Source organism: Oncorhynchus gorbuscha, linkage group LG25 (genome assembly GCF_021184085.1).
Source record: "Oncorhynchus gorbuscha isolate QuinsamMale2020 ecotype Even-year linkage group LG25, OgorEven_v1.0, whole genome shotgun sequence".
In the NCBI taxonomy this organism is placed as follows: domain Eukaryota; kingdom Metazoa; phylum Chordata; class Actinopteri; order Salmoniformes; family Salmonidae; genus Oncorhynchus; species Oncorhynchus gorbuscha.
Genome location: NC_060197.1, coordinates 5401814 through 5416914, shown reverse-complemented (window position 1 = coordinate 5416914; position 15101 = coordinate 5401814). Strand labels below are relative to the sequence as shown.

The following is a 15101-nucleotide window of genomic DNA, read 5'->3' as shown; positions in this document are numbered from 1 at the left end:
TAGAAAAAAAGGGGAGTCTATATACAATGTGTGCAAAAGGCAAGAGGAGGTAGGCGAATAATTACAATATTGCAGATTAACACTGGAGTGATAAATGATCAGATGATCATGTACAGGTATAGATATTGGTGTGAAAAAGAGCAGAAAAGTAAATAAATAAAAACTGTGGGGATGAGGTAGGTGAAAATGGGTGGGCTATTTACCAATAGATTATGTACAGCTGCAGCGATCGGTTAGCCGCTCAGATAGCTGATGTTTGAAGTTGGTGAGGGAGATAAAAGTTTCCAACTTCAGCAATTTTTGCAATTCGTTCCAGTCACAGGCAGCAGAGTACTGGAACGAAAGGCGGCCGAATGAGGTGTTGGCTTTAGGGATGATCAGTGAGATACACCTGCTGGAGCGCGTGCTACGGATGGGTGTTGCCATCGTGACCAGTGAGCTGAGATAAGGCGGAGCTTTACCTAGCATGGCCTTGTAGATGACCTGGAGCCAGTGGGTCTGGCGAAGAATATGTAGCGTGGGCCAGCCGACTAGAGCATACAAGTCACAGTGGTGGGTAGTATAAGGTGCTTTGGTGACAAAACGGATGACACTGTGATAAACTGCACCCAGTTTGCTGAGTAGAGTGTTGGAAGCAATTTTGTAGATGACATCGCCGAAGTCGAGGATCGGTAGGACAGTCAGTTTTACTAGGGTAAGCTTGGCAGAGTGAGTGAAGGAGGCTTTGTTGCGGAATAGAAAGCCGACTCTTGATTTGATTTTCGATTGGAGATGTTTGATATGGGTCTGGAAGGAGAGTTTGCAGTCTAGCCAGACACCTAGGTACTTATAGGTGTCCACATATTCAAGGTCGGAACCATCCAGTGTGGTGATGCTAGTCGGGCATGCGGGTGCAGGCAGCGAACGGTTGAAAAGCATGCATTTGGTTTTACTAGCGTTTAAGAGCAGTTGGAGGCCACGGAAGGAGTGTTGTATGGCATTGAAGCTCGTTTGGAGGTTAGATAGCACAGTGTCCGATGACGGTCCGAAAGTATATAGAATGGTGTCGTCTGCGTAGAGGTGGATCAGGGAATCGCCCGCAGTAAGAGCAACATCATTGATATATACAGAGAAAAGAGTCGGCCCGAGAATTGAACCCTGTGGCACCCCCATAGAGACTGCCAGAGGACCGGACAGCATGCACTCCGATTTGACACACTGAACTCTGTCTGCAAAGTAATTGGTGAACCAGGCAAGGCAGTCATCCGAAAAACCGAGGCTACTGAGTCTGCCGATAAGAATATGGTGATTGACAGAGTCGAAAGCCTTGGCAAGGTCGATGAAGACGGCTGCACAGTACTGTCTTTTATCAATGGCGGTTATGATGTCGTTTACCTTGAGTGTGGCTGAGGTGCACCCGTGACCGGCTCGGAAACCAGATTGCACAGCGGAGTAGGTAGGGTGGGATTCGAGATGGTCAGTGACCTGTTTGTTGACTTGGCTTTCGAAGACCTTAGATAGGCAGGGCAGAATGGATATAGGTCTGTAACGGTTTGGGTCCAGGGTGTCTCCCCCTTTGAAGAGGGGGATGACTGCGGCAGCTTTCCAATCCTTGGGGGATCTCAGACGATATGAATGAGAGGTTGAACAGGCTGGTAATAGGGGTTGCGACAATGGCGACGGATAGTTTCAGAAATAGAGGGTCCAGATTGTCAAGCCCAGCTGATTTATACGGGTCCAGGTTTTGCAGCTCTTTCAGAACATCTGCTATCTGGATTTGGGTAAAGGAGAACCTGGAGAGGCTTGGGCGAGGAGCTGCGGGGGGGCGGAGCTGTTGGCCGAGGTAGGAGTAGCCAGGCGGAAGGCATGGCCAGCTGTTGAGAAATGCTTGTTGAAGTTTTCGATAATCATGGATTTGTCGGTGGTGATCGTGTTCCCTACACTCAGTGCAGTGGGCAGCTGGGAGGAGGTGCTCTTGTTCTCCATGGACTTCACAGTGTTCCAGAACTTTTTGAAGTTGGAGCTACAGGATGCAAACTTCTGCCTGAAGAAGCTGGCCTTAGCTTTCCTGACTGACTGCGTGTATTGGTTCCTGACTTCCCTGAACAGTTGCATATCGTGGGGACTGTTCGATGCTATTGCAGTCCGCCACAGGATGTTTTTGTGCTGGTCGAGGGCAGTCAGGTCTGGAGTGAACCAAGGGCTGTATCTGTTTTTAGTTATGCATTTTCTGAACGGAGCATGCTTATCTAAAATGGTGAGGAAGGTAATTTTAAAGAATGACCAGGCATCCTCAACTGACGGGATGAGGTCAATGTCCTTCCAGGATACCCGGGCCAGGTCGATTAGAAAGGCCTGCTCACAGAAGTGTTTTAGGGAGCGTTTGACAGTGATGAGGGGTGGTCGTTTGACTGCGGCACCATAGCGGATACAGGCAATGAGGCAGTGGTCGCTGAGATCCTGGTTGAAGACAGCGGAGGTGTATTTGGAGGGCCAGTTGGTCAGGATGACGTCTATGAGGGTGCCCTTGCTTACAGAGTTAGGGTTGTACCTGGTGGGTTCCTTGATGATTTGTGTGAGATTGAGGGCATCTAGCTTAGATTGTAGGACTGCCGGGGTGTTAAGCATATCCCAGTTTAGGTCACCTAACAGAACAAACTCTGAAGCTAGATGGGGGGCAATCAATTCACAAATGGTGTCCAGGGCACAGCTGGGAGCTGAGGGGGGTCGGTAGCAGGCGGCAACAGTGAGAGTCTTATTTCTGGAGAGAGTAATTTTCAGAATTAGTAGTTCGAACTGTTTGGGTATGGACCTGGAAAGTATGACATTACTTTGCAGGCTATCTCTGCAGTAGACTGCAACTCCTCCCCCTTTGGCAGTTCTATCTTGACGGAAGATGTTATAGTTGGGTATGGAAATCTCTGAATTTTTGGTGGCCTTCCTGAGCCAGGATTCAGGCAAGGACATCAGGGTTAGCAGAGTGTGCTAAAGCAGTGAGTAAAACAAACTTAGGGAGGAGGCTTCTGATGTTGACATGCATGAAACCAAGGCTTTTTCGATCACACAAGTCAACAAATGAGGGTGCCTGGGGACATGCAGAGCCTGGGTTTATCTCCACATCACCCGCGGAACAGAGAAGGAGTAGTATGAGGGTGCGGCTAAAGGCTATCAAAACTGGTCGCCTAGAGCATTGGGGACAGAGAATAAGTGGAGCAGGTTTCTGGGCATGGTAGAATATATTCAGGGCATAATGCGCAGACAGGGGTATGGTGGGGTGCGGGTACGGCGGAGGTAAGCCCAGGTACTGGGTGATGATGAGAGAGGTTTTATCTCTGGACATGTTGGTTGTAATGGGTGAGGTCACCGCATATGTGGGAGGTGGGACAAAGGAGGTATCAGGGGTATGAGGAGTGGGAATAGGGGCTCCATTGTGAACTAAAACAATGATAACTAACCTGAGCAACAGTATACAAGGCATATTGACATTTGAGAGAGACATACAGCGAGGCATACAGTAATCACAGGTGTTGAATTGGGAAAGCTAGCTAAAACAGTGGGTGAGACAATAGCTAATCAGCTAGCATAACAACAGCAGGTAAAATGGCATTGAATAGGCAACGGGGCAGACAGATAAAACAAACAAGCAGATTGGAGTACCGTGATTAATGGACAGTCCAGCGTGCATCAGCTATGTAGCCAAGTGATCAGAGTCCAGGGGGCAGCGGTGGATGGGGCAGGGGGGCTGGACTGGCGAGTGTTATCCAGGTAAAAAAATTAACAATGACTAAATAGCTTGTAGCTAGTTAGCTGGTTAGCTTCTGGAGGTTCTTGAGTGTGTTCTAAAAATTAAAAATAACAGCGATTCCGTATCACATTGGGTGAGGCAGGTAGAAAGTACATATAGAAAGAGATAGATAGAGATAGAAAGTACATATGGGCCACTGCGTGTTTGGGACGCGGCGATGCAGACGGTTAGCAGGCCTGTGCTAACAAGCTAACAGATTAGCAGGCCGGGGTAAACAAGGTAGTAGTTAGCGGACCTGGGCTAAACAAGCTAGCAGTTAGCATGCCAAATTAGCAAGCAAGGAGATAGCGAGGGCTAGAGAGTTAGCCTTTGGGGGACGTCGCGATGGGGTGAGTCTGTTTATTCCTCTTCATGCGGTGACATCGATAGACCGGTCGTGGGTCCGGGTATTGTAGCCCAGGAGTATGCTACGGTGGCAGCACAGGAGCTCTGGCCGGGCTAGCTTCAAGCTACATGGGTGGAAACGCTAGCCAGGAGTAATCAACCAGGGTTGCAGTTTAGCTCGATAGCTAGTTGTGCAGATCCAGCTGAAAAATGTTCCGTTTGTGGTGGGAATCCGGGAATAAAAAAATAAATAGGTCCGTTATGCTCTGGTTAGCGTCGCGTTGTTCGAACTGGCGAGAGCTTTCCGAGCTAAAGGTTAGCTGATGAACGGTTAGCTGAAGACCGCTAGCTTAGCTGGTTGTTAGCTGGCTAGCTTAAGTTGAGGGGTTCCGGTCCGGTTCCGAAGTAAATATAAATACTTTAGGAAAAGCAGCTACATTGGGTGAGGCGGGTTGCAGGAGAGTATTTGGAATCTTAGGTTTAGCAAAATGTTTTTAAAGATATGCGAAGAAAAATATCTAAAACGAAAAAGAGATGTATACAGAGAGACGATACGACAGGACGACTTAATGCTACGCCATCATGCAACAAGGTCTACTGTAGTCTCTCTGGCGACAGCTGAATGTTGAATATTCTAGTGATGTATGGATCAGTGGAGCAGCTGGGCACTACCGCACTACAGCACTTACCTCATGACCCTGTCTGAATACTAGATCAAAGTCCTCCCTATTAGCCTGATTGAACTCACTACCTATCTCTCTCTGTCTCTCTGTGACTTTCTCTCACTCTCTCTCTGTCTCGGTCTCTCCCCCTCTCTGTCTGTATTAGCTACCAATCAAAGGTCGTTATGAATCTGCTTAGAAAGCCACTCTCCTGGGACTCCTCATTTTGTCTCATGTGTGTGTGTCTGTGTGTGTGTGTGTATGTGTGCATAGAATGCCCTTAACATTAAAGAGGTCCTTGACTAACAGTCTCCCTCTGAACCCCCTGACATGGTCTGGCCAGTGTCTATAATCCCATTGGAGCACCTTCGTCCCTGGGACGGACTCCAACACTGCCAGTGGGTTAACAGTAACACACACACACCAGCCTAATGACATCCTCTTAGCCAGTGGCTGCAGCTTCAACCAGACAGACTCTGAGCAGCACATCACATGGGTCAAGAAAAGGTACCGTAAACCAAATCACTGCTCCTAAGGTTATGAAAGAGAGGTGATTATTGTAGTCATTTTATTCATTGATGAATTTATTCAGTAGTCTGGAGACGGAGCCTGAGTCAAAACCAGAGATATGAGGAAGGCAGAATAAGGCAGGACCACTTTTTTTCCCCTTAATAGGTCAGGGGTCGGCCTTTATATGATTGTAAATGTCAGACAATTTTATGAGATATTGGTAGAGTTAAAAAGGCTGGATGAGAGATGGGAGAGTCTTGGGTTGCGCTCCAAATGGGACCCCATGGGCCCTGGTCAAAAGTAATGCACTATATAGGTGATAAGGTGCCAAATGTGATGCATACTTAGTGTACACACAGCTGGAGTATGTGGAGCTCCAGATCTGCTTGGCTCTGCCAACTCTAATATTGACTTGTGGTGAATGTGTGCAGGGTCTTGTGGGGAATACTAAAGGAATTGGATAACTGCATCATCTTGATAGCACCACCGAGAACCATCTACTTTGCAATTTAATTCCACTTGCCTAGACAGCATATAATTGCAAATACAGGCCAGGTTGAGAAGGTGAATGAAATCAGGAGCTAGTAAACAAAAAGTGTTGGGGTTATCTGAACCAGCGAGTATTTGCTACGGCGGTTTACATTCTATTTGGCACGGCTGTTTTGTGTGACTAGAACCTGTGAAATGGGATTTTATTACTTTGAATCTTTTTTTATATGTGAGGGAGTCGTTCAGTTACGGGCCAAGAGTGTGCGAAGCTGACATCAAGGCAAAGGGTGGCTACTTTGAAGAATCTAAAATCTATTTTGATTTGTTTAACACTTTTTTGGTTACTGCATGATTCCATGTGTGTTATTTCATAGTTTTGATATCTTCACTATTATTCTACAATGTAGAAAATAGTAAAAATAAAAACCCTGGAATGAGTAGGTGTGTCCAAACCTTTGACTGGTACTGTATATGATGACCTGTTAGAGAAATATATTGTAGATCATGAGGCAATAGCGACTAGAGGGTTCGAGGGCATGGGCCCAGGATATTGGATGTAACCAGTTAACAGAGATGAAAAATACAATTGAGTGTGGAAACTGTGTGGCTTTTGCCCCATTGTACCATCTATGTGATAAGTGAGCCTGACATCTCATAATGCATTTCCAACAGCAAAAACCAGCTAGAACAACAGGAGTCCTTCATGGTGAAACCAATAAAACCAAAAGAAGGTGTCACCCTCATAGGACATTACAATGAAAACAACAGGTCAGTGATGGTATCCATAATCATTCATGTCCATTAACCCCGGGGTGAACGGGTCCAATGAGTACAGAAGGAAGAAACATACCAACTAAAAGTGCCTATGACACATCAATTACCCCGGCACCCATTGTGACGGACCGGTGATGAAAGCTTGGACCAAAACAAATGCCTTGTGTCCGCCATCCATGTAATCATCAACATTCTATCATGAGTCAGCAACATTTCCATTTGCACTTTACTTAGGCTCACTCCAAAAAGCAGCGTCTGCGTGTTTATCAAGAGACCCCCACTCCAATCAACATCAATAGATCCAATGCTTTATTGGCAATATCCGCTGCACCTGGAAACAGTGTTCCAACATCCATCTCGTTTAGCCTCCACAGAGCAGGGACAACAAAGCCAAGCGGGCTCTTGTATAGGTGCTGTGAGAGATGGAGATGGTGGAGTCAGACAGGCAGGGATCATCTCTAAGGTGTTTCCTCCTTCCTCACACAGTTCAATTAAAATGGCCGGCTTAGTTACAACAGCCATAGGAGACTTGGATCAACATCCACTAACACCATTCATGGATACCAATGGAAGCCAGGCTTCCCCCCCAAAAAATATACAATAATAATTATTTATCGTCTCTGTGTTTCATAAATGTCCTTTAATTCGCAAGAGGCGGAATGTATCCCACTGGAGAAAGAATCCAAATGAACTGAACAGCACCCCTCTGTCTCAGAATGTGTGGGACACCTACACGACTTTACCAAAAGTATGTGGACAAACATCTCATTTCGTAAAACATCTCATTCCAAAATCAAGCACATTGATATGGAGTTGGTCTATAACAGCCTCCACTCTTCTGGGAAGTCATTCCACTAGATGGTGAAACATTGCTGCAGGGACTTGATTCATCACTCCAGAATACGTGTTTCCACTGCTCCAGAGTCCAATGGCGGCGAGCTTTAGACCACTCCAGCTGATGCTTGGCATTGCTCATGGTGATCTTAGGCTTATGTGTGGCTGCTTGGTCATGGAAACCCAGTTCTTGTGCTCACGTTGCTTCCAGAGACAGTTTGGAACACGGTAGTGAGTGTTAGAGCCGAGGACAGACAATTTTTACGCGCTACGCGCTTCAGCACTAGGGGCACACATTCTCTTAGACGTTTCCACTTCACAATAACAGAACTTACAGTTGACTGGGGTGGCTCTAGCAGGGCAGAAATGTGATGAACTCTCTTGTTGGAAAGATGGCATCCTATGACTGTGTTACGTTGAAAGTCACTAAGGTTTTCAGTAACGCCATTCTACTGCCAATGTTTGTCTATGGAGGCTGCATGGCTCTGTTTTTATACATGCTCATTTTAAACACCTGTCACCAATGGGTGTGGCTGAAATAGCCAAATGCACTCATTTGAAGGGGTGTCCACATACACTATATATACAAAAGTATCTGATGCTGTCTGGTCAGAAAGACTATGACATTGTTGCCGCCTGTAGCATATATATATTTTTTAAAACCTTTATTTAACTATGCATGTCAGTTAAGAACAAATTCTTATTTTCAATGACGGTCTAGGGACAATGGGTTAACTGTCTTGTTGAACGAATGCAAGGGAATCTAGCAAGCATTTGACCTCCCTTGATAATTTTTTAAATAAAATAGCCAATCAGCGTTGAGTGAGCTCAGCTGTGAATGGTCCTGTCACAACAAAAAAAGGGTCAAGGGAAGCCAGTTTAGATTTAGCTTCAGACCAATCACATCACTAGCCAAAAGTCATTATTCACAGAAAAGAACTTGAATTGTTGCATCTCGTTGTGTGTCCTCCGGATGGAGATAGGGATTTGGACTTGTGATTTTACTTAATTCTCTGCAATGGCCAATTATTATAACGGTGATTCTAATCCAACCGTAAATTCATACATGGTGCCATTGGCCTGAGAGGATGGAAGTTAAACATGTAACTAACTACATGTACAGTAGTATGCTAATGTTAACTAGCTGGACTGGCGTATAGTATCTCATGCAAGGAAGTTAAATGAGCAAGCAAGTATTTTAGCCAGGTAGCCTAGGACAACCAAACCTAAAAGCGTGTACTGTATGACAGAGTCATAGACCGTTTAGGCAACATGAAAGAGGAGGATGGCATTGGTGTTTCTCGATCCCCGGGAGCACCCAGTAGGACTGTGAGTCAACATATATTATTATTATTATTAGTTTTTCTACTTGAGTCAACATGTTTTTCTACTTGCACACACAAATCAGAACCATGGACCGCCACATCCTATTTAGCTTACGTTTATTGGACTGAAAACGTTGGGGGATCTTTGAGTTGTCACTGTATTAGACTAAGCATACAGTAAGTGATTTGATAATGTTGAAATATTGAAGATGAAATGGTGCTGGAATAGTGGAGGCAGGTCCTGTTTTCTTTGTGACTTGCAGTAACTCTGTGGCTCTAAATCAATAGTTGTTTAGTAAAAAATTACCTTGCTTGACCATGCTGAAGGTCATGTAAATCTATAATTTTCCTTTAAAACAACAATACAATACACAGATAATACAAATTGCCGCACCCATAAGTGGGTGTTCTGGACAGTGGGTGTTCATGCTCGATATTAAACACCTGTCAGCAACGGGTGTGGCTGAAATGGCCTAATCCACAAATTTTGAAGGGTGTCCAAATACATCTGATGCTGTCTGGTCAGAAAGAGTATGACATTGTTGAGCTCGCCCCCACCCACCCCAAGAAGGCAAGGCCTCGGCCCAAAGATATGTTCTAAGGGCGGGAAAAACCAAGTCCCGCCCGACGCCAGGGTGGGCATGGAAGTGAGCACACCCATAACCACCAGGACCAGCAAACACACCTCTCACAACATAAATAGCGAAACGCAAAACATACAATAATCTCATCCCCACCATCACCCCTGATTTGTGCACCTCAAACATTTATACTGCTCATTTGTGTTTATTTATTCCAACTCTCATCAATTCCACCCTTCAGATAGTCAGAGATCAACCCATCTTTCCCAGTAAATCATCATTCTTCCATTTCCTCTCGTAATACATCCCTCCATTCTCCCATGGTGTCTCACTAGGGACTTGAACCTTCCTATCTGCAACATTTCTGCAGAAATTGTCCCCAAAATAAAAAATGTACCCAAGAGCACAATGACATTTCCTATTGATTGACTGTGGTCCTTCAAATCCCCCAGCAATACAGTTTTCAGCTCCAACTGCACCCTGATATTATGTCATAATAACCTGGACCAGACTCCAAAAACAAGCCACAGATGGACAGTACCAGAAAATGTGTTCTATTGATTCTGATTCCTCGTGGCAGAATCTGCACCGGTCTGACTATTGAATACCACATTTATATAATAGCGGATGAGTTATTTTTAAACCCGTATGGTATTGGGACATCGAGAAAACTTTATATAAACTGATACATTTTATGATTCATTCAATCATTTATGAAAAGAAAACATGTTTGTTTGTGGCAGAGCTGCGATGAGTTGGTCATTTTGTATTGAGCAGAGATCTCCATCCACCTGGATTCATGGGTTGCATGACATAATTATACCAACGTCGTTTACAATGTCATTCATAAACAGGAAACCACACTTAAACATTCTCTCCAAGAAAATGGGTAAATCCTTTAATGTATTTGAGTTTAGCCATATTATTTGCTGTAATATAGATTCTGCCTCTTCTGGAGGATAACATTGGAATTGTAGCCAACTGTTTAGCTTCAATGAAAAATAAGGATACATTAAACAGGGTTCCATTGTCAATACACCAGAAATAGACCGTTTTAATCTGTAAAACAGCACAGAGCCCCCTTTTAAACATTGGATGTGCCTCTCTTGGTAGCCTACTGGAAAACCAGTTTGGGTTTAGATATAGTTTCGGTATAATATAAGCTTTCAGAGTGAGGTTTAATGCCTTGATATTTAATAGTTCTAGCCATCCAAACTCATTCATTATATAACTATACATGTTTAACTTGATCTGCTTTTCCATTCCAAATAGAAATATATATTTTTTGCTCACATAACATGAAAAAACATTATCTTGGAGTCATTAATATATATGCAAACAGTGATATCACTAGAGAATGAATCGGTGTACATTTCTGACATGTGTTTCCCTTTCCATGGTTTCAAGATCCTATCTGTTTTGTATCAAAATTGAGTTGCAAGATCATTATTTTCAGGAATGTGTACACAAAGCCCAATCAACAGCACCATCCACCCAGGTAATCAGGAGACCACATAGCAATTTAAATTTTTTGTCTTTTAGAGACCCAATCCGTAATATAGTACACTTATCATAGTTGGGTTTTAATCCAGATAAACTGGAAACATTATCCAGCTCCTCAATAAGACCATTCAGGGTTGAAGATTGTGGACTCGAGAAAGAAAAACTTGAATCATCAGCATACATTGATACCTTTGTTTCTAATCCATACATTTTTAACCCCTTACTTTTAAAAATTGGATCTGATTTTTCTAATTAACTATTCAATGGCCATTGATGCACATGGTGAAAGAGGGAAACCCTGTTTTACACCTCTTAACAATTCAACATTCTCAGAGAAATAACCATTATTTATCATTTTCCATAAAGGAGTGTTATACATGACTTTTATACATTTTACAAGAGATTCTCCAAAATTGAAATAATCCAGGCACTTATAAATAGTCTAGCCGTACTTTATCCAAGGCTTTCTAAAAATCTTCTGTAAAGATTATGCTTGGTTTCCTTGCATTCTCATAGTTTTCAATTATTTCTAATAACTGTGTAATGTTATCTCCAGTATATCGTCTAAGAATCCTGTCTGATCATGATTAATAATATCCGGTAAGACTTTTTTAATTCTATGAGTAATACATTTTGCCAATATTTTTGCGTCGCAACATTGATGAGTGAGGGAACTCCAATTGTTTTTTGTGAGACTGGGTCCCTATACCGGGGGTGCTCCTGAGTAATCAACTCTTCTTTTTGTGTGTCAGACAGTTTAACATTTATGAATAATTAAGACACTCTTCATCAGTGAAGTTCAAGAAACCTGAAAATAAAAACATTTTTACATTATTTTGCTTTTTCAATCAAAATGTCCTTTGGTGAGAATGTTTTCTCCATCATGTAAATATTATCTGAGGATTCTTTTTAGTGGCATTTATATGTTGAAGGTGTGTTTTTAAAAACCAGATCTTTCCTGAATAAATTCCTCAAACTCCTTTTGTTTTGCATTCAGAACTTCTGTAGAACATTTATCAACACCATTGATGTGTAATGTTACATGTTCTATTTCTGCTGTAAGTCTTTTCTCTATAGACCCAATCTGTTTTTGTTTGTTGAATTGAATGATCTCTAAAGACGCACTTAAAGGCACCCTGTACAATAAGTGGATCCGCTGAACCTGTAAGAAAAAAATCTGAGAAACTCCTTAGTTTTCATTAAAAATGTACTGTCGGTCAACAAACTGATCTACTTTCCAATATTCCTGTCCTCATGGAAAGTTTGTCATAATTAAATGGAGGACTATAAGCTGATGGTCTGATCGCATTCGGTCCTCAATACATACTTTTTTCACAATAGAAAATGATACCAGAAAGTAATCAATCTGACTAGCTTGATTTAGCCTCTTCCAAGTATATCTTACAAGGTCTGGGTTTTGAACCCTTGTGTTGTCTTAAAGGTTAAAAAAATGACCCGAGTACAAAGATGTACACCACCAGAGTACAAAGATTGTCTTAGGGTCATTTTTCACCCGGCAGTTATAAGATAATTTACACACAACAATAACCACAAAGACACACACGATGAGAAATTGAGATTGAGTGTGCTACTGATTGAACTCAGCCAGCAGCTCCTGAAGAGGAAGATTACCATGGTTGGCACAGTTGGAAATAACAAGCCTGAGCTTCCCCCTGCACTCCTCGCAACAAGGGGGAGAGAGGCCTTCTCATCAAAGTTTGCCTTCACCCCCACCCCCACTCTAGTTTCTTACCTCCCAAAGAGGAACAAGAATGTGGTTCTTCTGAGCAGACTGCACAAAATGGCTGAGATCAGTGATCGTGAGGGCAGGAAGCCAGCCATCATCCTGGACTACAACCACAACAACAGAGGTGTGGACAACATGGACAAGGTGATTGGAACTTACAGCTGCAGGAGGATAACTGCCCGCTGGCCCCTGGTCATCTTCCATAACATCATTGATGTGTCCTCATACAATGCTTTCGTGATATGGAACAAGATCAACCCTACCTGGATGCCTGATAAGCTGAACAAGAGGAGGGTGTTCCTGGAATAGCTGGGAAAGGCAATTGTAACCCCATACATTCAAAGAAGGGAGCACCTCCACCGCACAGCAGCCTCTGCAGCGCTTGTGAAAGCTGGTCAGGGGGCTGAATCTTGTCCTTATCCACCTGAGGCTGCAGCTGGGGCAGGCAAGAGGAGGAGATGCCAATTCTGCCCCCCAAAGAAGGACTGTAAAACAAATACTATGTGCTGCACATGTGAGAAATACATCTGCAAAGTCCATGCACACACACACTTGCATACTGTCCTACATGTGCTAATTATAGTTGATTGATTTATGTTCCTTGTGGGTGGGGACAATGGTTCATTGTTTTGGAGAAGACTAGTATTTTCTAGTTGAATTCCTCATTGTACAGTATATAAGAATATCACTATGTTGCCAAAAAAGTTTAAGACTTATTGTTTCCCTTCAATAAAATGAATGCAAAATGACTTTCTGCACATTTCTGCTACTTTCTTAGGCTATACAAGTGGTATCTCTTGCTAAAAAATGTATGTTTACACCTATGCAGTATCTTTAGCAATTATAATTATTATTATTAAAGAAAACAATTATGACAGGTGTGTTGTAATAAAAACCAGTGGTGTCCACTGATTAAATGCAGTCTTTCTGCATTGTGAAGAGGGAAAACCAAGATATTCACAAAGTTCGCGATGAATGATAGGTTGTTTCTTCATGCAAAATAGATTTTGGGTTTACAATTCAATTAAGCTGCTTTATCTTAGGGGTTTAGTGAAGGTGGGTCATTTTTTACCCTTAGGACAAGGAGATTATACAGAATGTTAAGACTACACATGGGTTAAGCCTCCATACCAGTTCCAACATGTCCATAATATTCCTCATCTCTTTGAGCGCCAAAGGGTGATAGTTGGTAGTATGACAGCCTGTACAGTGTGTTGATGTACTTAATACTCTGTTGTAGTCCCCTATCATTATAATAGATATTTCAATTTTGGTGACTAATTAGATTATTGTAAATATTTTCAAAGAAGTTTGAATCATCATTATTTGGTCCATATTGATTAATGAGCCATAACAGTTTGTCATCAAGTAAAATATTCAAGGCAATCCATCTTCGTTGAGGATCTATTTTAACTGATTGTACCTCAAGATCCAAAAAATGGTTTAGTAGGATCATAACACTATTTGAATTTCTTAACCCATGCTAAAATACATTTTACCATCCTTTTTCCCCAGACCACTTCATCAGAAGATATTGAATGAGTTTCCCGAAGACAATAAATACAGTAATCCTTCTCCTTTAGCCATGTAAAAACCGATCTTCTTTTCTTATTATAAGCCAAACCATTGGAATTACATCTGGCTATACTTAATTCCCAGATCACCATGATAGGTTACATTTTAAGATACTGATCCTTATCATCATTTGTATACACTTATCCATCATTTGTATACACCTATCCATACTAACTGTAAATCGTACCTTCAGTTGTCCTCCAATACCTCTACCACAAAAACAAAATACAATTACCCCAAAAAAGTCTAATCCCTATCCTAACCTTTCTCCCTAGTGGAGCTTGGACCCCTAGTGTTGCTCCTAGCAAGAGTCCATGTTGCACTTGGCAATTACTACACAAAAACTAATCAAATAAATACAATATAACACTCTCATAATACAATTGTTTGTTACATGCAATATGTTTTGTGGACTTCACCTGACAGATGATGCTCTCCGGTTTTGTAATGAAACAAATGTGTGTTTGAATTGATTCTGTCACTGTGTCTTCTTATTGACTCGGCCTTAGGCCTATATATCACTATATCACGGTGGCAAGGCATATGAACTAACAGGTCATAGAGCAGACAACGCAATTATCACAACACATACTGTAGGGTTGTAATATTGCTTTTCTTCTGGATCGGCTTCCCAGGTAACTTTACTCCCTATTGTAATAATCAATATGAAGAGTTTTCTATTCAACTTTGATAGTATACTAAGCTATATCTTATTTAAAAGTCGTGAACTGAGAGAGTAACTATACATATATATACTACATATATACTATACTACATATATACTATACAAATGTTAAATATAGAGCGAGGATATTAATCATTTCATTAAATTATACATGCTGGATTCAATAGTGCGCCAGAAATCAAATCTCAGATTATTTATTTAATGAAGGGAGTAACACAGTAGACGATCTTCTCGTGACATTACACAGAGTATGTGGGAAGCATGCATGTGTAAGTAGGTAGGACTGGAGTCTGTTTGGATAGTTAGAC

At 42.3% G+C, this 15101-nt stretch overlaps 1 protein-coding gene across 9 annotated transcripts in view; it reads right to left on the bottom strand.

The window, feature by feature from the left end:
• The window catches only part of LOC124014314 (liprin-alpha-2-like), a 261318-nt gene that overhangs the window by 146930 nt on the left and 99287 nt on the right, over window positions 1-15101 (bottom strand). The gene's annotated exons all lie outside the window — the stretch shown is intronic.